A 22,056-nucleotide genomic window follows, 5' to 3' on the forward strand; every position below is an offset into this window, starting at 1 on the left:
GAATGTTAGACAAACAAGATTGTGCTTTCACTGTGACCTTTGCCAGAGGGTTTTACTCACCAGAGGGGGATGGGTAGGTGGCAGAAGATGGTTCACTATGTAGTGCTTAACTGAGGCTGATATCAGCATGGGCTAGTGTTCAAATTGAGTCATCAGTATAGCCTGTTCCTCCCCTACTTGTAAATGCCCATTACTGTGAAAAACGTTTTGAGTGAATATGTAGTAGAAAAATGGAATGCTGCCCCTAGGAAAGACATTGCTGGCTGCACATGTCTTCTTGCTCCTTGAAGTTAAGAGTTAGTTTATTTAATGATTTAAGGAATGCTCCCTTGTCTTAATTTCTGGGAAACAGTGTTTAATGCCCAGCTGCCTGTTCAGAGTCAGTTAAGTGCTATAACAGCCAGATTACCATGTTTTCTCTCCAGTTATTTGTATTGTTGCTTCCCTAACAGAGGTGAGTTTCACTTCTGCACTACTCAAGTGGCAAATTTGTGAAATAAGACTTGAATCCACAATCTGGCACACATGCAAGGATGATACGTAATAATATCTCACCATTGTCCCAGCCAGTTCCTAAATTTTTTAAGCTTCTGATGGCTGAGGATTTAAATGTCTTATGCTCTGCACCTTATGACTTAAAATGAGTAACTGTCTCGTTGGTCTAGAGATATGGTTCTTGAGAATACTTTTTGTTATATGCAATAAATCTCAAAATGAATTTTAGCCTATAATCATAACACTATGGGTATAAAATCAAAGAAAATGCTCACCCCACTTGAATCCACATTAAGTTCATTCTAATGTCTGAGCCAGAAGGATTGATTTTAGCCTTATGGATTTGAGCACATAATTTAGGCTAATGCTCCAGTAACAAATCATGGGTGTTCCTAGTTTCTTGAATTTGGCTAAATCCGGCATGTATAACAGCAATAACTTACATTAAGTCCTGTTAGATTAATACGAGTTAGGTTACAGGCAGCAGAGCCTTGGGTGAACTTTTAAGTTTGTGGTGGGTGCTGGGTGAGTGGTGGACCCAGGGAGCAGTGGGTAGTTGAGCCTACAGGTAACAAAGACATGGATGAAAATTTTAGGACTAAGTACCCCTAAATCTCAAAGGCTGTACTTGTGTGGTTAAGCAACTGTGGTAAAGAAATGAGGTAAGACCATTGTTAAGCTAAATGAAACAAATGCATGGTAAGTGGAAATCTAGCAGACAGAAGAGGCTATGAAAAGCAACCAAGGGATACCAGAGTGCCAAAGGAAATGAAAAAAATAGCAATGGATATCAAAGCTGATAGCGAAGGCATTTATAAGAGTGATTAAGAAGGCAGACACATGGCAGATGAAATTTGAAGCAGAGAAATATGAAGTGATTCATTTTGGTAGAAAAAAATGAGAGGCAATAAAAACTAAATGGTACAGCTTTTAAGGGGGTGCAGAAACAGATCTGGGGGTTGTAATGCACAAATCTTTCAAGGTGACAGGACAAAATGATAAAGCTGAATGATGGTTGATATGGAAGACCTCAACTGAAGTATCGTGGTCAATTCTGGGCTCCACGCTTTAGTTTAGCCTTAAAAGGGGATGTAGAGGAGATTTACTGGAATTGTTCCAGGAATAAAAGACTTCAGTTACATGAAGAGACTGGAAAAAAAACTGTTACGTTCCCCTGTAAGCAGAGAAGGTTAAGAGGAGATTTTAATAACTGTTCAAAATCATAATTGGTTTTGATAAAGTAAATAAGGAGAAACTGCAGTAGCTGAAGGGTCAGTAACCAGCTGGGACAGATTTAAGGTAATTGGCAAAAGACCTATTGAGGACTTGAGTTTTTTGGGCAAGTTGTTTTGACCTGGAGTACACTGATTGAAGTACCAGTAATAAATTTCAAAAAGCAATTGGATAAATACTTGGAAGGGGAAATATTTTCAGGACTGTGGGAAAGAGTATGGGAGTAGCCCTAGTTGGATAAGTGGAGCTGGCACAGGCATTATAAGTCGAACTGCCTTCTGTGCTGTATTGTTCTACAAATGGCCTATTAAAGATAGGTGCAGACTATTGGCAAATAGTAGAATTGTTAAATGGGTACTTTGTATCTGTTTTTACAGTGGGTGTGGGGTAAGAACAAAATACCAGCAAGTGCAAGGGAACCTCATTTTAAGGCATTTAATGTTTTAAAAACAAAACGTAATAGTGAAAATGATGGGGCTTAAGATCGGGAAGTCTCTTGGACCAGATGATTTCACACCATGTGAAAGCACTCTCAATTCAAGAATTGTGTCATTTTGGAGTAGAAATTAGTAACTGTTACTCCATTCTTTAAGAATGGGAGGAAGACAGAGAGAGCAACAAGCTTGTCAGTTTATTTGGGAAGTTACTGGAAATCTCATCAGAGGAAGTGTCTGAACATTTAAGTGTGAGCTGTTCAGAGTTGGCATGAATTTGTTAAGTGGTGGTCAGGTCTGACTAATTAATTTTTTGAGGATTTTAGTCAGATGATGGATCATGGAGTATCTGTGGATGTTGTCTATATGGGCTTCATGAAGGCATTTGTTCGCAAGAAGTTATTAGCAAGAATGAAATTGCAGGGATTTGGAAGTAATCTTGACACGTGGGTTAGTAATTTATTGATAGGCAAAGCCCAAGAATACGGATACAAAGAGCATTCTGTAATGAGTGGAATGTGACTAGTGGTGTTGGATGAAGGAATAGAATGTTGTATATCTAACTTTGCAGATGACACAAAGTTCGAAGGCACATTGAGTTGCAAGCAGTAATTTGTAAAGAATCATATGCAAATTCAATGAGTGGACAAAACTGGCAGATTGAGTTCAAAATGGGGAAGTGAGAGGACATCCACCTTGGATTAGAGACAAATCGGAATATTCTCTTAATGGTGAGAGACAGAACAGTGGAGTAGCAAAGAGATTTAGGTGTCTTTGCACACAACTCAATAAAAGCTAGTGCAGAGGTACAGCAAGTAAAAAGGCTAATGGAACATTGGATTTAAGATACATAAATGAGGAATTTATGCTTTAGTTGTACAGGGCCTTGGTAGGACCCCCCATCTGGAATATTGTGTTCAGTTTTGGGAATTGAACCTCAAGGTACAATGATCGTGAAGAAGCCACATTGCAGATTCACCAAAATTATTCTTTCTTTCTTGGCAGTCCCTCAGGACCAAGGATGACTTTCTTCCACTTTGGGGTTGTGGGTCCTAAGGTGACTAAAGAGTCCAGTGCTGAATCTGCACACACTGCCACAGGTGGGGCAGGTAGTGTTTGATGAGGAGGGTGGGTAGGATGCTTGGATTTTGGCACGCTGCTTCTGCTGTTTGCACTTGGCCTCCATCTTGGCCTGCCGGAGACGTTCGAAATGGCTGGCACCTTTGCGGATGCTTCTTCTCCAGTTTGGGCGGTCTCAAGCAAGAGATTCGCACAAATCAGTGGGGGTGTTACATGTTTTCGGGGAGGCTTTGAGGATGTCCCTAAAATGTTTCCTCTGCCTTCCTGGTAACCACTTGCCGTGATGAAGCTCGGATACCAATGCTTAAAGGATCAAGTTAAGGTCAGATTGGATAAACATGGTTTGTATTTCCTTGAGCTTAGAAAGTTGAGTGAGTAAATTGAGATATTTAAAATAATGAAGGAATTCAATAGGCTAGGTGTAAAGACACAGTTTTCCCAGTGGGGGAACCTGGAACGATGGGGCAGAATCCTGTAAATGACTAGTCTAATTCTAAGTGAAATCGTTAAGCACTTTCACACAAAGGACAGTGGTAATCTGGAGCTTTGTCCCGAAAAGGCTGTGGATGCAATGGTCAATTGGGGCTTTCAAGACTAGATAGATAGGTACTTGGCGTCTGTACATAGTTAAGGGTACTGAGGCATAGGGAAGAAAGGCAGATGAACAGAGAGAAATTCAAATCAGACGTAATCTGATTATGTGGAAGAACATGCTTGAAGGGCTGATTGGCCTTCTCTTATGATGAATCGTTCACTGTGAATGTGTGGGTCATTACAGCTGAGCCTGATCCTTCCTTTCTCTAATGTCCATATGCCCACAGACTCTGGTATTGATCATAGTAAGAAGCTAAAACTGTGGCAGACTTTATCCCTGCCCATCCCCAGTTATAGCAGCCACGACAGTAATAGCTAATTCAACACCAAGATCATTGCTGCACTTGGGTCCCTAGAGTAGTGCATGGTGTCACTGAGTCATCAAAGCCACCTCCTATTTAAGAAAAATGCAAGATCTAATTGTTTTAAAATTTTTATTGATTTTAATGTCTGGCCTTGTGAAGTGAGGGATGTTAGAAATGCAACATTCTGGCTGATGTGACCATGTGTCTGTTTCACTGTAAGAAGCCAGTAATGTATCAGAAGAATTGGTTGGTTAAAAAAATTACATTTCACACCTGACGTGCTGATGTGACAGCTCTGGGTCTTAGTGTGCTTTCATTCACTTTCCAGTATCTGTGTTACTGCGTCTGCCTGTGTGCATCTGAGATGTGATACAACACAAATTAGGTTGTTTTGTAGGATTGTAATCTTGTGCGTTAGAGAAATATTTTGTCATTATTCTTTACTCCTTGCTTCACATTGCTAAGGTGGTACCTCATCCAGGCAGAATCCTAGATAGTATTGGGGGGCTATTCACTGCAGCAGGCATCAGAACTGAAACAAAAACAGAATTACCTGGAAAAACTCAGCAGGTCTGGCAGCATCGGCGGAGGAGAAAAGAGTTGACGTTTCGAGTCCTCATGACCCTTCGACAGAACTGTCGAAGGGTCATGAGGACTCGAAACGTCAACTCTTTTCTTCTCCGCCGATGCTGCCAGACCTGCTGAGTTTTTCCAGGTAATTCTGTTTTTGTTTTAGATTTCCAGCATCCGCAGTTTTTTTGTTTTTATATCAGAACTGAACCCAGTTTCTTTCCTACCCTTGGCATACTTTACAGCCAACTCACTGTAGACCATGCACGCTTGACTTCTTGCCCTTCAACAGGTGCTGAGGCCAATTGTATCACCTCAAACAATTCCCCCCTAAAATCATTAAACCCAGACTGAGGATCAAAAGAGGGACCTTCCATGCATTGGGGAGTTAAATGTGTTATTTTAAATTAAAAGTGATATAGAATCATGGAAGTGAATTGGAGGCGTTTTTCAGTATTTGAGGGGAAATTTTTAAACAAAAAGAGTATTGGTGAGTAGATCCCTGTGTAGAAGATGACACCAAAATGATTTGGTGTGCTCTCCCAGTATTGTCCTTACCCCAAATGCTTATCAAGCCAGTGAACACAGACTTGTGTCTCCATCTTTGCGAGGCTTCTGTTGAAGGGTCATGAGGACTCAACGTCAACTCTTTTCTTCTCCGCTGATGCTGCCAGACCTACTGAGTTTTTACAGGTAATTCTGTTTTTGTTTTGCATTTCCAGCATCCGCAGTTTTTTGTTTTTATTCAAATGACGTGATGCATTCCAATAGCCTGTGATAAATTGCATGCCAGTCTTCCCTGTTTTCCACTCCCCCCCACAAACCCTCAGTTTTTGGGAGCATGCCTGACCACTGTTCAATGCCTCACCTGGTGACACAACATTGAATTCACCTAATGGAACAATTGCACCAAAATCTGCCTGAGTGTAATGGCATGAGTAGTACTGTCTCCTTATTACACAGGGTACTCCAGTGTGTGGACAGTTGCAGAACAGCCATTGGTGGCCATTGTTGCAAAGAGAAAATGAGATGGTTTGTGATCTTTGGGCTTTGATTTGCTCCACTGCTTGCCTGTATTACAGGCAGCAAAACATTCAGAAGCCTGAAAATAGGTTGCTTGGCCTTTTAGTTGGGGTTGGTACCTGGTCAAGAGGCTCAAACTAAAAGGCTTCATTGTCTGCAGATAAGGGCTGAGACACCTAGGTGGACCTCTCCTCTGCCTTTTACAGATGAAAACATTTTTCGTTTCTGGGGAAAGGGCATTAAGATGTGAAACTTTCTACACGAGCATTTTCTGTTTTGGAGTATCTGCAGTATTTTGCTCTTTATTCAATATGAATATGAGCAAAGCCTGGGAGTCCAACTCAGCAGCTCGCTACAGCACATTTGAGCACCATGCTCAAACAATTGGCAACTAACAGGGTTGCGCCATTACTGTAATACACATTAGCTGACAATTCATACTAAAATACCAAGTCTTAAAACCTTTTAGCAGAAAATAGTAATGAATTGGATATGAATTTTTTATTCTTTCATTGGATTTGGGCGCCACTGGCAAAGCCAGCATTTGTTGCCCATCCCTAATTTCCTTTGAACTGCTAGCCATTTTTTTATTCCTTCATGGAATGTGAGCACTTACTGGCCATCCCTAATTGACCTTGAGAAGGTGGTGCTGAACTGCTGCAGTCCATGTAGTTTAGGTGCCCCCACAGTGCTGTTAGGGAAGGAGTTCCAGGATTTTCAACAACACTGAAGGAATGGCAATATATTTTCAAATCAGGATGGTAAGTGGCTTGGAGGGAAACTCCCAGGTGATGGTGTTCCCATGTGCCTGCTGCCCATGCCCTTCTAGATAGTAGAGGTTGTGGGTTTGGAAGGTGCTGTCTAAGGAGGCTTGGTGAGTTCCTGCAGCGCACTTTGTAGATAGTACACACTGCTGCCACTGTGTGTCAGTGGTGGAGGGAGTGAATGTTTGTGGGTGAGGTGCCAATCAAGAGGGCTGCTTTCTCCTGGTTGGTGTCGAGCTTCTTGAGTGTTGTTGGAGCTGCACTCCTCCAGACAAGTGGGGAGTATTCCATCACTCTCCTGAGTTGTGCCTTGTAGATTGTGGACAGACTTTGGAGAGTCAGGAGGTGAGTTATGCGCCACAGAACCCCTAGCCTCTGATCTCATGTGGCCACAGTACTTATATGGCTGGTCCAGTTCAGTTTCTGGTCAATGGTAACCCCAGGATGTTGAGAGTCGGGGATTCAGTGATGGTAATGGCATTGAATGTCAAGGGGCGATGGTTAGATTCTCTTCCTTGGAGATGGTCACTGCCTGACACTTGTGTGGCACAATGCTATTTGCCACTTGTCAGCTCAAGCCTGGATATTGTCCATGTCTTATTGCATTTAAGAGTCAACCACATTGCTGTGGGTCTGAAGTCACATATAGGCCAGACCAGATAAGGACATTAGTGAAAATGATTGGTAGTTTCATGGTCACCATGACTTTCAATTCCAGATTTATTAATTGAATTCACATTTCACCAGCTGCCATTGTGGGATTTGAACCTGTAGCCCCATTAGCCTAGGTCTCTGGAGTACTAGTCCAATGACATTACTACTACTCCATCATCTCCCTTAATGGTAACAGATATCGTTCATGTCTTCAACATAATGAAATGTCCCAAGGCAGTTCAGAAGAGCATTATAAAACAAAGTATGACATCGAGCCACATAGGGAGATATTATGTCAGTTGACCAAAAGCTTGGCCAAAGAAGTAGATTTAAGGAGTGACTTAGAAGAAAATGAGGTAGAGACGTGGAGTGGTGTAGGGAGTGAATTCCTGAGCTTAGGGCCTAAGGTAACTGAAGGCACAGCCACCAATGCAGCAATTATAACTGGAAATGAAGAGGCTAGAATTAGAGGAGCACAGATATCTTGAAGGGTTGTGGAGCTTGAATAGATTGTGATATAGGGAGAGCCAAGGCCTTGGAAGGATTTGAAACAAAGCTGAGAATTTTAAAGTCAAGACACCACTTGACTGGCAACCAGTGTAGGTCAGTGGGCACAGGAAGATAGGGGAATAGGTCTCGCTGTAAGTTAAGACACTGGCAGCAGAGTTTTGGATCCTCAAATTTACAAAGATCGAATATGGAAGGCCAGCCAGGAATGTGTTGGAATAGTCAAGTTTAGGGGCAGCAAAGGCATGAATGAGGGTTTCAGCAACAGATTATTTGAGATGTGCATAATTGGATGGTGTAACGGAGGTGGAAATAGGTGGTCTTAGTTATGACACTCATATGAAGTCAGAAGCTCATTGTGGGATCAAATGTGATACCAAAGTTGTGAACTGACTGGGTTAACCTCAGGGAGAGGGATGGAGTTAGTAGCTAGGGAATGGAGTTTAGAGTGGGGGCCGAAAACAATGGTTTCAGTCTGCCCACTATTTATTGGAGGAAATTTCTGCTCATGCAGTACTGGATGTTGGGTAGGCAGTCTGATAGTTTGACAACAGGAGTTGGGAGAGGTTGTGGTCAGGTAGAGCTGGCTGTTGTTAGCGAATGATGAGCTTGGGACATTGGGAGAAATGTGGCAGTGGAAGTATTTCTCCCAGTCTACTTTGTTGGGCTCCTCGCATTACTTCCTGTAGATAGATAGATGTCATTTATGAAATGCATACAGCAAATGAACAGTTTCTCTGTAAACGGTTTAAAGTGGTGCTGTATGGAGTTTGGCTGCAAACATATTGAATGTTACACTTGTCTACATTGCTGAACTTAGAAGCAGTAAGCTTTTGGCTTTGCATCATTGAGGGCGAGAGGCTGGTACTGTGATCTAGTATATTTTTGGTGAGAGCCTGAGACAGGTGAACCCTTGCGGGAGAGTATAGGGAAAATCAGGAATTGGTTATCCAAGGAGTGCGCAATGGGCACTAGACTTCAGATTATAATCAATTTAGGAAGGTCCACATTAATTCATTATAACAGAATGCTTGCTAAACACCAGCAAGCTGACGTTTCTAGTTCAGTTCAGATCTCATGAAAGTGTTTCAACATCGTGTATGACTGCTTGAAGCACTTGTGCACCTGAGGTCCTTTTTAGCTAGCTCTGTGCCTCTACTATATCTTTGCTAAGAACTCCCTTATGCTCACACTGCATGCCAATTTCCCCTTGTGTCAGCAGCATTTACTTCCAAACTGATTGTAACCAGTTTATTTTCCCCGACTGATGGGTCAGTCCCTCGTGCCCTGGAAAGCTTTCACCCACACTTCAGATGTGATCTTTCAGTGGTAATGAGGAGATTTCACAATTGGTACCAACACACATTCACTTTGTAGCGGTGGTTATTGTTAGTGATTAGTAGCAGAAACTTTGGAGTTCTTCCCCTTTTTACCCACCTTCACTGTCTAGCCCAAGGGCAATGAGGTCAATTGTTTCAGTATAAGCCACATGAATACAAAGTGTCTGTTTTACCAGTATGTGTTTGATCAGTTAAATAGGTACACTGTACAATTGGATGAATATAGGAATACATAACTTGACAAATAAAAGTAGCATTGATCATTTTTTGAGAACAAGTGGAAACATCAGAAAACATCTGCAACAAACAAGGTATAGGAACAGAAACTATTGCATCAGAACCCTTTCCAATCTTGTTCATTTAGTTGCACTGCAGCCGGAGTCCAAAAGTTGTGGGTACAAGGTTCAAGAACCACTCCAGGACTTAAACACATAATCCAAACTGTCCCTTCTGTGCATTACTGAGGAACTGCCACTTTTTAAAGTACCCTTTATCGCAAGAGAGTTTAAACTGAAGTCCTATCTGCACAGCCGGGTAACATGTTACAGATCCCATGCTACTACTTGAAGAAGAGCAGTGAATTCTCCCAGCGTTCCTTCCTTAAATAATGCCAAAAAAAATAGGCTGAATAGACTGCTGAAGTACAAAGTTTATTCTGTGCAAAGTGGCTGCTATGTTTCCTATATAACATTGACCTTTTCTTTATTTGTTCTTGCAATGTAGTCAACATTGGCAAGACTGTGTTTATTGCTCACTGCTAATTTTCAACAGTTGTCGTCTTGTGTGGCAATTGTTTGTGCAGCTGAGTGTCTTGCTCATAGAGTCACATTTAGGCCAGACTGGCAAAGTCTTCTCCCCAAAGCTAGGTTTTTATAACAGCCTAGTGGCTTTCATGGTCATTTGCTTGTGGCATTTGGATTAATTAAATTCAAGGTGTGACTTGAACTCAAGTTTTTTAGATTGATAGCCTAGTGCCACAACCATTGCACTATAGTACCTTGCATTTTGGAACACCTGAAGCATTCTGGAATATCTTTGTGGGATGTGGTGCTTCCCTAAATGCCCTCAGTGCTATGTTCTCCTTTTTGAAAACCCTCTCGAAGGTGATCTCTTGGGCCAAACATCTAGTCATTCATTATAAACTCTTCTTTCCATGATCAGCATTCCCCTTCTGTGAATAGCTTTGCGATACTTATCAGTTTTCAGTTCTACTGGCTCAACCTTCTTATTCTATGCCCTGATTTTAATGCTGCATTTGTTTTGTTGCAGTATTTCAATTAGGTTTTAAAACCCTGAATCAATCTTCCCCCTCACTATCTTTTCTGAAAAAAATTTAAAAGTGCTATCAGCTTTGATGACTGTTGCGTTTCGGTGATACATGTGAAACAATTTATGCTTTGATGCCCTGTCCAAGCCATTGTTCGAGGTGCCAATAGAAATCACTTGGAGTTTTAATGTATAGGAGGGAAAACCTTAGCGAGTTAAGGTGACATCTAGCACACATCTGGGGCTAGTTGCAAACTTAAATTCATATGGCTCTGTGAACACAATTGCTGTCTTGTTAAACCCATTGCATGAAAGTCTTAGATGGGGCAGACTCTTCAGGATCTTAAAAGAGGATTATGAAGCTGTCCATTTTGTTTTTACCTGAAGTGCAACATTGTAGATAGATGGCTCACTGAATGCAACTGACTAAAGCAGTGATAGCCAACCTAGGCTAGTGAGTGGGTCGCATGAGTGGCGATTGAAATTGGTCATGTGCACTAACCATGACCTCATGAATATGAATTTGCAGGGCATGCTGATTAAACCATAGCAGTATTTTGATTGGGTGCAGAGGGAGCCCACAGCCCTTATGGTCAATGTTGTGTGCAATCAGCGTGCCCTTGCTTTGCATGCATTTCAATTTAGTAATACCAGTAGGAAAAAACTACGCAGTTGGAAACCAGCAGAATCTGGCAGCCCTATGCTTGGGCAACGGTCAACAAAATGTCTCGTGGGCCGCTCTCAGAACCCTGATGGGCCACATGCTGCCTGTGGGCCACGGGTTGCCACCACTGTTGTAAAGTCTCTGTTTCATGCTCTAATGACCAGTCCTGAAGCATTCATCTGAATTGAATAGGGGGCTCCAAACCATGTGATGTCTAATCCACCAGGAAGGTTTCAGAGTGGTGTATGTAAGGCAGGTTCTTGGTGCAGCGTGACACCCTGTAAAGTGTTGCCCAGTCACAGTGCAATTTTCCGGTTTCCAGGGACAGATGTATTGCCTTAACTCTGAAAGATGAAGGGCATGACCCAATGTGAACCTTATATTGCTTCAGTGTGCAGAAGATGACTTATTGTCATGCAGGGCTTTTTTTAAGTGAGCCTGAGAAACTACAACCTTTTGGGTTCTTTTACTGATTCATTTTTCATATGTTGAAGTCAGATTTAAATCAATTCTTCACAAAAAAAAACTTTTAAAAAAATGTTTCCCCATTCTCCCTTTTCCCTGAGCCTGGATCATCGGTGTTAGCACCCTCTGATGTCTGGCGCAGGTATTCTGTAATGGGGTGTCTAGGATTGTGAATACATGGTATCGTGAGCCAGGATGAGAACTTTTGTGCTGTAATTGGGAGCTCCCTCAAAGCAGTATTCCATTTTTCTGCCTTTCCGGAAGCATTGACTTGCTGGGGTGTGGTTTGACAGGTTACATGAATCTTAAACTACTTCACTCAAGTGACCGCTGTTTGTGTGGACCTGGTTAGTTATTAACCTGTTGGATTGTTGGGAACATTATAGCTGTATCTGATATGCTTTCAATCAGGGAACGCTGAACCTCAGTCAGGAGCAGAACCCTACACAACTGTGATGTTCTAACCTCTTGAGTTTATAAATAATGCTTGAAAATTTTAAAGACCTAATGCCTGCAACTGATTTTCTGTATGGGGGAAGGTGCAGGAGTTAGGAGCTGAACATCATCCTGGGATCAGATAATACATTTTGGTAGATGAAATAATAGTTCATTCAAAGGCAGTGCAGTTCAGAGCTGTGGAAGGAAATACTTGTTCACAGGTTCAGATAATATTGAAGGCAGCATTGCAGGCTGATGATGCTGCTTAGAAACTCAATTTTCTTTATTGTGAGGTATGAAATATAAAAGCCAAGTAGTAATGATACAACCTTAAGACTTTAACTAGAATGTATGCAGTATTGGACTTTATGTTATAGGAAGGATATTGAGGCTTAAAGAAGGTACAATCCAGATTGATCTTTGGTATGAGGAAATAAAAGTGAAAAGAAAGACTTGAAAAAAAAATTGGGTCCTCTGCCAAACTGTGTTAACTCAATGTTCTTACAATTGTGCAACCCTTCCTTGAGGCTCTTCCATGCCTCTTTTATGCTCTGTAACTACAGAACTGAAAAATGAAATCTTTATGTTAAGATCTTCCACCTCACTGAGGGGACTTCAGGCTAATCCACATCCAATGACCTGCTCTGAAAACTCTGCTCTTGTTTTGGCAGTTGTGACAGATTCTGCCACATCAGCTGAGATAATCGATAACATTCTAAAACAATTAACAATATTTGAATTAAAACAGCCCACAACATTCTTTCAAAAAGTCCATTTGCTCTATCTTTTAAAAAAAAGTCCACAATTCAGATCCACATCTTTGCCAAAACTTAATCACTTAATCCTTGGGCATACCCTATTTGCATATCAAGTTTGTTGAAAACTGTCCACTAGTTTTTGAGATATTTACAGACAAACAGACTGCAAGGTTAGAGGGGGATTAATTTAAACAGCACTAAGTTCTCCTCTCACCACTGGTCTATAAACGTTTATCTCAAGTGGTGGCATATTTCCCAACCCCTCAGTTTTTGTGTGACCTAATTTTCTAGTAATAATCCCACAGCAAATTTGAGATAGGATGAACCCAAAGGGTTAGTTTATTTACACGCTTTCAAAATGCAGGAGAGTCACAACCTTCCCTCCACACTTGGACAATAAAGAGAGGGATACAGAAAAGAAGGATTTAGAGTGCAGACACCACAAAAATAAATATTGGCTTACCTGGGTTCCACAGTCAAATCAAAATCCAATGAGGCATTAGTTCACAGAGTTCAGTGGGCTGAAAACCAATTCTGTAGAATTCACTTTTGCGTGGTGTTGACTTCATATGATGAGATAAGCATACAGAGGTGAATCAGCCTTGTAAGGTGATGGTATGGAAGTTCCAGCAGAAGCAATGTAGATGAGGCCAGGTGTTCAACCTGAGCAGAGCTTGTTTTCTGTGAGGCTGTCAGTTAAATGGTAAAAAGCATGTTGAACAATGCAGCCCAGCAAGGCAATATTACTTCAGTAAGGCAATATTACTTCAGCAAGCCAGAGGCCTAGGACATGTGACTTTACCTCCATGATGCCTTCAACGAAGGATGTTTTCAGTGTTTGGAAATTGGCTTTGTGTTCCAGGCTGATGGCCTTAGTCTTGGTTATTATGGGTTAAAAGGAATGTTTGAGAGGCCCCTGTCTTAGTAGATGTTCCACCTCCGCTGACCAGCCCAGGTTATCAAATGCAAAAGGTCTTTGATGTTAGCTCCCTTTGGAGTTGGGCTGTGCAGTCCCCAGGTGATCATTAGTAGTTCCTCAAATAACGAGTTGTGAGATTTCCAAAACTGCAAAGTGGCTTCTTTTGTTCTGGGGTTATAGACAGACACAGTTTCAGCCATTTTCAGTTTTTAAAATTTTAGAAGTAGCCATGAGGATATCGAGATAAGTTTTAGAAAACTATACAATGTGAGGTCTTAGCCACAGACTAACAAACAGGGGCAAAAACATTACCCCTGTTCACCTTCAGTGACAGAGCTAATTAGGGAACCATGTACACAGATCGTTAAAAAGCTGTCATCTGATACAAACAGTAATCAAAAAGTCTAATGGAATATTGGCATTCATATCTAGAGGCCTAGAATATAAAGGGGGCAAAGTTTTCTGATAGCTATACAAAGCCCTGGTTAGAACACATCTGGGATACTCTGCAGTTCTGGGCATCACAATTTTGAAAGGATATATTGTCCTTGGAAGGAGTCTGGAGCATAGACTGCCCTGATTATTCCTGAAGCTCTGAGGTTGATGCCATGTCAGCAGTGAACATATGAATTTGGAGCAGAAGTCGGCCATCCTTGAGCCTGCTCCATCTTTTGCTAAGATGGCTGATCTGATTGTGGCCTCTATTTTCCTGTCTATCCCCTAAACCCTTAGATTCTTGACTGACCAAGGAATCAATCTAACTCAGCTTAAAATGTGCGATGACCCTGCCTCCACTGCTTTCTGGGGAAGAGAATTCATTAGACTAACAACCCACTGAGAAAAAAATTTCTTCTCCTCCTCCAGTTTAAATGGGAGTTATTAACAGGAATTATTTTTAAACTATGTCCCTGAGTTCAAGTGTGTCCCTTTCAGCGTCCACCCTTTCAAATACCTTCAGAATGTGTATGTTTCAATTAGATCACCCCTCATTCTTCTAAACTCCAATTGGATACTGGGCAGGGGGATGGGGCCATTCTGACAAAGAGTTTAGTATTGGCATGAGACGTATTAGTAGTGTGAGTGTTAGCACAAGTATTGTAGGAGCACAGTCATCCAGGGCATTGATGATATCAGGGACCAGATAATGGCCCAAATCCTCCAGCCTTTGGATCGTTGGAGGCCGTACGTATGACCCAAGATGTACGTCAGGACCCTGTGGAAGCCTTGACGCAGTGAACCTGTGGGAATTGTCTGAGAAGTTTGAATTTCCGCCAGGCAATTCCCGTTCTCCCCAAGACCTTCTGGAAAAAATCTGACTCTTGAGTTAGTCAGAGAATTCGGACAGTTCCGAACTGGATAAGTTGCCCAGCTCCTGGGTAAATATACAACTGATGCCAGCCCCCCTACCCTCCCACACCCCACACCCCACCCCCACCCCCAAGCTGACCTGACTAGTCCCCACCAATCAGCTGTTTCTCCACCACCCCACCCCCCGACTCCCCGTCCCCAAAGCGAGCTGACGAGCCCCCACTGGCTGACTTCCCCTGAACCCCTCCCCCCATTAACTTGCCCACACTCCTCCTGTCTAGCACCCCCACCTGTCGACCCATCCTGACCCAACTACTCACCTATCTATCTTACTCATCTGCCACCCCACCCACCTACCACCTCAGCCACCTGTCACCCAGCCACTTGCCACCTACCCACCTACGACCTTACCTTCCTGCCACCTTACCCACTTACCTCATCCACATGTCCACCCTACCCATTCACTCATTCACCCACTCATCCATTCACTAACATTCAAACTGGACATTTAAGCTCACCTTAACAGCAGCTAGTGCCGTAAAGAGGGGATGTGTCTTCTGTGCTGATTCACTTCACTGCTCCCTGTGAGGATTCCTGTGCTGAGGGAGTTTTTCTGCATTGTGGATTCAAAGTTCAGAGCCTTTTTAAAGTATGCAGTTAAATGGGTAGTTTTTTGTATGATCAGCATCAAACACTGGTTCTGATGCTGATTGGAAGTTTTGGGTCTATGTTTTTAAGTGAGGCTGGTTGAGGGATAAGTGCTGTCCAGGGCTCCTTTTCAAGCAGCTTTTTGAGCTGCAGTGCATATTATAAATGGTACATGCTGCTGCCACTGCGCTGGTGGTGGAGGGAATAATTTGTTTCAGTGGTGGGTGGGGTGCTGATCAAATGGGTTGCTTTGTCATGGATGGCATTGAGCTTCTTGTGCTGTTGAACTTGTGCTCATCCAGGCATGTGGAAAGTATTCCATCACACTCCTGATTGTGCCTTGGAGATGGTGGGCAGGCTTTGGGAAATCAGGAGGTAAGTTACTCACTGCAAAATTCCCAGTCTCTGACCAGCTCTTGTAGCCACAGTATTTATATGGTTGGTCCAGTTAAGTTTCTGGTCATGGTAACCCCTGTGGCACTGGGGAGATCCCCCCTTCTCTTCTTTGGATAGTGCCATGTGACCTCTTCCATCCATCCATCTGAGGGGGGAAATGGCACCTCTGACAAAACAGCATTCCCTCAGTACAGCACTGGAGTGTTAGCCTAGATTATATATAACCTGTATCTCTGGAATGGCCAACAGACCAACTGACTTAGAAGTTAGAGGCTACCAACTAGGCCAAGGAAAAGTAGCATAAATGGGCAATAAAAATATTTGGGGTAGAAGTAGGAGCAGCATAGTGATGAGTGAAGACTTTGACGCTAGGAGATCATTTAAATGTAGTGTTAAACATATCAAGCTGAAAATACTGGAGACATGCTGCCTTGATAAAACAGTCAAGTTAATCTCGTGCATAATATCAATACCTTCTGAATGGACAAGTTAAAGGGTGAAATCATTTTGGACGTACAAGATTAAAAAAGATTGGAAATGATAGATGCTTCCTTTATCGCAACCAAAGAACTTATATATCACTAGATGCATACTCAGAGCTGCAAGTTTTAGTTCACTGCATGATAGCCTATACTCACAGAGCTTATATATATTATATTGAGGAGGTTGAGATGATTCAGCTGAGGAGTCAAGTGTTATCTTGCGGATTGTCATCAAAGCTCTCTGATACTACTACTGTGAATGGGGTTGAGAAACTTATCAGCCATGATTGAATGCCGGAGCAGACTCGATGGCCAAATGGCCTATTTTCTGCTCCTATGTCTTATGGTCTTATATGTAATTGCTTAATGGGAAAGGGCAATATTAATCTTGTTCTAAAGGACCCTTTAGGAAAGAGTGACCATAATGTGATAGAACTTTGCATTAAGTTTGAAGGTGATGTAGTTAAATCAGAAATTAGGTTCTTAAATTAAAACAAACAAAACAATGAAGTTATAAAGGGCAAATTGGCCATGGTGGTTTGGGAGATCACTTTGAAAGGTATGACGGTAAACAGTCAATGGCTAATATTTAAAGGACTAATGCATAGTTTACAACGAAAATACATTCCTTTAATGCACAAAAACCCAGCAAACTAAGTGTTCCAATCATGGCTAATGAAATAAATCAAGGATTGTATTAGATAAAAGGAAGAGGCACATAAAGTTGCCAAAAAAAGGAAGCCTGAGAATGGAAGCATTTCAGAATTCTGCGAAGGACGAGCAAGAAAAAGATTAAGAAAGGGGAAAATAGAATATGAAAATAAACTAGGAAGAAACATAAAAATGGACTGTAAAATCTTCTGTAGGTATGTAAAAAGGAAAAGTTAGCAAAAACAAATGTGGGACCGTGACAAGTGGAGTCAGGAGAATTTATAACAGGGAATAAGGAAATGGCTGAGGAACTAAAATACTTTGTGTCTGTCTTCACGGAGAAAAATATTAAAAACCTCCAAGAGATAATGGAGAATCAAGGGACTAATGTAAATGAGGAATTGCAAGGTATTAGTATTAGTAAAAAAAAAAAACCAGAGAAATTAATGGGACTTAAAGTAAATAAATTCCCCAGACCTGATGATCTACATCCCAGAGTGTTGAAAGAGATGGATGTAGAGATAGTAGATGCACTCGTGGGTATCTTTCAAAATTCTATAGACTCTGAAATGGTTCCTGCAGACTGGAACGTAGGTAAATGTAACCCCACAATTTAAAAATACAATTTAAGAAAGGAGGGAGAGAGAAAACTGGGAACTACAGACCTATTAGCCTAACATCAATCCGAGGAAGAATGCTAGAATCTGTAATAAAGGATTTGATAACAGACCACTTAGAAAATAATGGTAGGATTGGGCAGAGTCAGCATGGATTTATGGAAGAGAAACCATGTTTAACAAACCTGTTGGAGTTGTTTGAGGATGTAACAAGCAGAATAGATAGACCAATGGAAGTGGTTTATTTGGTTTTTTGATAAGGTCCTGCACAAGAGGTTAGTAAACAAAATTAGAGTACATAGGATTGGTGGTAATCTTCTGGCATGGATTGAGAACTGGTTAATGGAGAGAAAATAGAGAGTAGGAATAAATAAAAGCAAAATATTGTGGATGCTGGAAATCTGAAACAAAAACAAAAATAGCTGGAAAAACTCAGCAAGTCTGACAGCATCTGCAGAGAGGAACACAGTTAACGTTTCGAGTCCGTATGACTTCTGATGCTGTCAGAACTGCTGAGTTTTTCCAGCTATTTTTGTTTGAGTAGGAGTAAATAGGTCATTTTCAGGTTGGCAGGCTATGTGGAGTACCAAGAATCAGTGCTTTGGGCCCAGCTATTCACAATCTATATCAATGATTTGAATGTGGGGATTAAATATAATATTTCCAAGTTTGCAGATGAGACGGAACTAGGTAGAAGTGAATTGTGAGGAGGGTGCAAAGGTGCTTCAAGGATATTTGGACAGGCTAAGTGAGTTGGCAAAAATTTGGCAGATGCAATTCAATGTGGAGAAAAATGAGGTTATCACCTTCGGTAGGAAAAACAGAAATACAAAGTATCTCTATAATCGTGAGAGGTTGGGGAGTGTTGATGCCCAAAGGGACCTGGGTGTCTTTGTTCAAAAGTCACTGAAAGCTAACATACAGGTACAGCAAGCAATTAAGAAGGCAAATGGTATATTGATTACATGAGGATTTGAGTATAGGACCAGAACCAGGGAACACGGTCTCAGAATAAGGGGCAGGCCATTTAAGACTGAGATGAGAAGGAATTTCTTCATTCGAAGGATGATGAATATTTGGAATTCTCTACCCCAGAGGCCTGTGGCCTGTGTTCAAGATTGAGGTCAATAGATTTCTACACGTCAGAAAATCAAGGGATATGGGAATAGTGCAGGAAAATTGTGTCGAAGTAGAAGATCTGCTATGATCTCATTGAATGGCGGAGTGGGCTCAAAGGGATGAATGGACCAACCCTCCTATTTCTTATGTTATGATGTACTTTATGCAGTATGTCTAGTGTTTGTATTGTTTTCCTGTTGACAGCATGCTTTGATTTCAAGATGTTTAATGCTTTTAACAGTGCTTAGAGGATCTCAATAATTTAGCATTGTCACTGGATTTCTTTAGTATGCAACTACATTGTCAGAAAGAGATACACTCAAACTTTTTGTGTGATGTTCATAATTCATTATTAAATTTCTCCCACAAAAGTGCTAGACCTGCAGACACCAATATTTCACCCCTCTTACCTTTCCAGACACAACCCAAGGTTGGAAGAATAGAAATTATAATTGTGTGCAGATTTAGCCTCCTTCCCTTGGAGGGAGTGCAATGAAAGTTTACTGGACTGATTCCTGGAATGAGAGAATTATTCTGTGAAGAGATATTGAGGATTGGGAATCTTTGGAATTCTCTACCCCAGAGAGGTGTGGAGCTCAGTCGTTGAGTGTATTCAAGACGGAGCTCGATAGAGTTTTTGTTATTAAGGGATAATGGGGATAGTGCAGGAAGGTGGAGTTGAGGTAGATGATTAGTTGAATGGAGTTGCAGGCTTGAAGGGCCAAATGGCCTATTTCTGCTCCTACTTATTTTCGCGTATGGCTAGGTGGCAGAAGAGCCCAAGAATTTTGAGCAGGAGTAGGCCATCAGTCCCCTCAAACCTACTCTACCATTCAGTAAGATAATGGATGATCTGATTGTGCCTCAATTCCACTTACCTGTCTGCCACCCCATTTCCACACCCCTGTAACCCTGACTCCCTTGTTGATCAAAAATCTATCTAACTCAGCCTTGAATATATTCAGTGAACCAGCCTCCACTGCTCTCTGGGCACTGAAAATTCCACAGACTACCAACACTGAGATGAAAAAAATTGTCCTCATCTGAGTCTTAAACAGCAGACCCCTAATTTTTAAACTCTGTCTGTTCCAGACTCCCCCACAAGAGGAAACATTCTCTCAACACACCGACTGTTAAGTCCCCTCAGGATCTATGATGTTTCAACAAGATCACCTCTCATTCTTCTAAATTCCAATGGGTATGGGCCCAACCTGCTCAACATTTCCTCATAAGACAACCCCTTCATCCCTGGAATCTGTTGAGTGAGCCTTCTAATGCCGTTATCTCTGCCCTTAAGTAAGGAGACCAAAACTGCACACGCTATTCCAGGTGTGGCGAAACCAAGCACCCGTACAGGTGTAGCAGTGCTTCCCAACTTTTATACTTGATTCCCCTTGCAATAAATGCCAGCATTCTATTTGCCTTCCTAATCACTTGCATGCACTTGCAAGCTAACGTTTTGATTCATGTACAAGGATACCCAGATCCAGCTGTACCATAGATTTCCCCAATCTCTCTCTGTTTAAATAATATACTGCTTTTTTATTCCTCCTGCCCGAGTGGACGGGATCACAGGTTCTCACATTATATTCCATCTGCCAAATTTTTTGCCCACTCACTTAACCTATCTAAATCCCGTTGCAGAATTTTTATGTTCTCTAGTCAACTTATTTTTCTACCTCTCTGTGTCATCAGCAAAGTTAGCTTCCATAGATTCAGTCATCTCATCTGAGTCATTGATATAGATTGTAAATAGTTGAGGCCCCAACACTGACCCCTGTAGTATTCCACTAGGAACAGCTTGCCAACCTGAAAATTACCCATTTAACCCTACTCTTTGCTTCCTGTTAGTTAACCAATCCTCTATCTATACTAACATGATATGCCTTATACCAAGAGCTCTTATTTTGTGTAGAAATCTTTGATGTGGCACCTTATCAAATGCCTTTTGGAAATCCAAGTACACCATGGGCAGAATTTTACGGCCCCGTTTCGGCAGTGACAGGGACATAAAATGTGGCGGGCCATTATAAATCTCATTGACGACATTGGGAACGTAAAATTCCGCTGTCTTAAAATTCTGCCCCAGATCTGCAGTCTCCCCTTTATCCACCTGGATTGTTACTTCCTCAAAGAACTCCAATAAATTAGTCAAACATGATTTCCCTTTCAGAAAACCATGTTGACTCTGCCTGATTTTATTATGCTAAATGTCCTGCTTTTACCTCCTTAATAATGGATGCTAGCATTTTCCCAATGACAAATGTTAGGCTAACTGGCCTATAGTTTCCTGCTTTCTGTCTCCCTCCTTTCTTGAATAGCGATATTACATCTGTGAGTTTCCAAGCCACTAGAACCTTTCCAGAATCAGGGAATTTTGGAAGATTACAAGCAATGCACCCATATTTGTGCAGCCACTTCTTTTAAGACCCTAGGATGCAGGCCACCAGGTCGTCAAGGGGACTTATCAGCCCTTAGTTCTAATAGTTTTCCTAGTATCTTTTCTCTTGTGATTGTACCTCCTTCTGTATAACATCTTGATTTTCATGCATTCTTGGGTTGCATGATTTCCCTTTCAGAAAACCATGTTGACTCTGCCTGATTTTATTATGCTAAATGTCCTGCTTTTACCTCCTTAATAATGGATGCCAGCATTTTCCCAATGACAAATGTTAGGCTAACTGGCCTATAGTTTCCTGCTTTCTGTCTCCCTCCTTTCTTGAATAGCATATTACATCTGTGAGTTTCCAAGCCACTAGAACCTTTCCAGAATCAGGGAATTTTGGAAGATTACAAGCAATGCACCCATATTTGTGCAGCCACTTCTTTTAAGACCCTAGGATGCAGGCCACCAGGTCGTCAAGGGGACTTGTCAGCCCTTAGTTCTAATAGCTTTCCTAGTATCTTTTCTCTCGTGATTGTTCCTCCTTCTGTATAACCTCTTGATTTTCATGCATTCTTGGGATGTTTTTTGTCTCTTCTACAGTGAAAATAGATACAAAATACGTGTTCAACGCGTCCATTCTTTTTATGTTTGCCATTGTTTATTCCCTAGGCTCACCTCACTTCTGTGACTTCTCCTTTTCATATATTTACCATCTGTTTTTATATTTCTAGCTAGCTTTCTTTCATACTCCAATTTTACCCTCATTTAATTTTTGGTCATTTTTTTGCTGGTTGCTAAAATCTGTACAATCTTCTGACCTACCACTAATCTTCACAGTATTGTATGCTTTTTCTTTCAGTTTGCTACTATTTTTAACTTAATTAACCACAGATGGTGCATCCTTCTTATAGTCTTTCTTAATGGAATATACCTTTACTGA

At 41.5% G+C, this 22,056-nt stretch overlaps 1 protein-coding gene across 2 annotated transcripts in view; it reads left to right on the forward strand.

The window, feature by feature from the left end:
* ino80 (INO80 complex ATPase subunit) overlaps window positions 1–22,056 on the forward strand; it is a 200,588-nt gene that overhangs the window by 14,082 nt on the left and 164,450 nt on the right. The window lies entirely within an intron of this gene.

This window comes from Carcharodon carcharias, chromosome 20 (assembly GCF_017639515.1).
Source record: "Carcharodon carcharias isolate sCarCar2 chromosome 20, sCarCar2.pri, whole genome shotgun sequence".
Lineage (NCBI taxonomy): Eukaryota > Metazoa > Chordata > Chondrichthyes > Lamniformes > Lamnidae > Carcharodon > Carcharodon carcharias.